This window comes from Cyprinodon variegatus, unplaced genomic scaffold (assembly GCF_000732505.1).
Source record: "Cyprinodon variegatus isolate N-32 unplaced genomic scaffold, C_variegatus-1.0 Scaffold2689, whole genome shotgun sequence".
In the NCBI taxonomy this organism is placed as follows: Eukaryota; Metazoa; Chordata; class Actinopteri; order Cyprinodontiformes; family Cyprinodontidae; genus Cyprinodon; species Cyprinodon variegatus.
The window spans coordinates 14361-16983 of NW_015153142.1; the positions used below are offsets into that span (position 1 = coordinate 14361).

At 39.2% G+C, this 2623-nt stretch overlaps 1 long non-coding RNA gene across 1 annotated transcript in view; it reads left to right on the forward strand.

Annotated features, from left to right (window-relative positions):
• Positions 1-2404, forward strand: part of LOC107081020 — an 8116-nt gene extending 5712 nt beyond the window's left edge. The window contains exons 2-3 of the long non-coding RNA XR_001481017.1: positions 557-677; positions 2282-2404. This is a non-coding gene — a long non-coding RNA (uncharacterized LOC107081020). The remainder of the gene's footprint in view (positions 1-556; positions 678-2281) is intronic.
• Positions 2405-2623: the final 219 nt, after the last annotated feature.

A 2623-nucleotide genomic window follows, 5' to 3' on the forward strand; every position in this document is an offset into this window, starting at 1 on the left:
TGAGAAAAAGCAGAGAGAGCAGAACGTTAGAGATTGAACTAACAGATTCTGCAGAGTGGGAGAATAGAGATAGAATGAAGCAGAATGATAAAATAGGGGTCCCTATGTCCTCCAGCAGTCTAAGCCTATAGCCTGACCAAGGTTGAAGACGTTTCGCTTCCCATCCAGGAAGCTTTTTCAGTAAAAAAAAATTGAGAAAGTTTCCTGAATGGGAAGAAAAATGTCTTCAAACTTGTAAAGCAAAGTCCACTGGTTGTTTTTTTTTTTTTACTTTATTGGAATCTCCATGTTGTTTAGAAACATCAGATCTCCAACTGCAGATTGTTCTAGTCTGAGAATTGACAAGGACTTCTGGATAGGTGTGAAAATGAAAACTTTTTATGTTTTGTACTGAATCATATGGACTGTGTGGCGGCCATCTTTGTAGTCAACTGTTGCTAAACAAAAGTTTAGTAAGGGTTGACAGTAATGTGACTGATAGTTTACCCAGAGCTAAGCTAAGTGTTAGAACGTTCTCAAATAAAACCTTGCTTTTGTTTGCTGTTGCTTTTTGCAGATCGCTGCTGGTCCATTTGGAAAACGGCTACATTGGGAAAGGCCTGGAAACGTTTTGCTCACAGTTGCATCACTACAACAGCTATGTGGACAATATCTACAATGCTAACAAAGTGCTGGGGGTAGAGACACGCCGTCTGCTTATCAACCTGTTGCTAACAATTTATTAACTTCAACTTGTTTTTCACTGAAGCTTATAGTAGAAAAGAGGATCATCTTAGTGCCAAATAATAAATAACCCCTGGTGTTTGACGTTAGGCGCCTGCTAAGATGTCCCACTAAGCCCAGATTTTAGAACCATTGTTCTACGGTTGTTTATGTCTCTTTATGAATTATCTATTTGGTGCAAAAGCTTTGGATTTATTCACTGTAGTCGAAATATTTTCAATCCTATTTAAATATTTGGGTGTTTGGAACAACTATTTCAGTTTGATATATCTAATAACTGATGGACGCAGTAATATTTCAGTATTGAATTAGGGTTTGTTTTAATGCATGTTGCACATTTTCTGTTATTCCAATCAACCTGAATTCAATACGGAAATATTACTGCGTCCATCAGTTATTGGATATATCAAACTGAAATAGTTGCTGCAATCATGTTGCTGATGTGAACGACTTAATATTTCCATCCATCCAACCGTCCATCTTTTCCCGCTCAGTCCTCTCATAGTGGTGCTGGCGCCTATCTTTGGCGGTCTACGGCGAGAGGCGGGGTCCACCCTGGACAGGTCGCCAGTCTGTCACAGGGCAACACAGACAAACAAAGACATGCATCCATGCACGCTTCAGAGAAACCACTTAACAGTCATGATTTTGGACTGTGGGAGGAAACCGGAGTACCCGGAAAGAACTCACGCATGCTCAGGGAGAACATGCTAACTCCAACAGAATAGAATAGAAAATCCCTTTAATGTCCCTCAATGGGGAAATGCTGATGTTACAGCAGCAAAAAGATAGAAAAAAAGGTCACACAAACATGGACCTTAGAAAAATGTATCAGAATAGCATAATAGTGACAATTTAAAAGATAAACAATAAAACCCTGTAAAGTGTTTTAACAATATAAAACTGGAGAATAAATAACCAATATCCAGCTATGGGCATTTTTACAGTAATGGATATTTGAAAATAGCAGCAACATCAGAGATGTGCAGAATGACAGCAGCAGGTTATTTAACTGACTACGGTAGAAACTGCAAAATCAGCATGAATGGAAGAACTGATTGAGGTTGTTGGGAACAGTGGTGGTTCTAGAGTCTTCCAGCTGCATAATAAATATAAATAATTAGACTTAGATGAACTTTATTTTACTGCAAGCAGCTTTTCAACGCTGAACATTTCCAGTTATAAAGTGCAGCAGTGATCAGAATGTAGGCAGTTTAGGAGAAAATGAAAAACCAGTTTAAAGTCAATGTGCAAAAAGGCATTGATATGGAAAGGTTTAATGCAAAATAAATGGTGCAAAATGCAGTCGCACAGTGAGTTGTGTGACTTCGAACCCAGAGCTAGCCTCGTTGCTAACAACTGATCCAATTCTCTGTCTGCCTCTGTAACCATTGTTTTGTAATCTAATCCTGTGAAAAAGCCCACGTAGAGGCGCTGCAGGGAAATGATCAAACTTCATGAATCATTTAGGAGAAATGCTCTGGGATGAGTTTGAATGATTAGAGATGAAATCTGCCTCCGTCTGAGGATGACCTCACTTCCTGCCATGTTTTCTCAGATCCAGCTAAAGAAAAACAAAGCCTTCCGGCGCTTTAAGACGCTCCAAGAGGCTCGACCGCAGTTTGACAACCAGAAGCTGGAGGACTTACTTCAGATGCCAGTTCAGCGAATTCAGCAGTAAGACTTCGCCTCGTTGTTTGAGATGAAAATGTTCCTTATAAGAATGCCAAACTGAGGAGGAACTTTACTGTTTGCATTCTGAGTGCAACCTATTCGTTGCAAAGGAAATGTTTTGTTACAGTCAGGAAGTTTTTGTCTGTTAACATGGGAAAACTGTTGTATTTTACTATTTATTATTTTATTTTCAATCACAATAACAGGAAAATTGCACCAGCTGAGT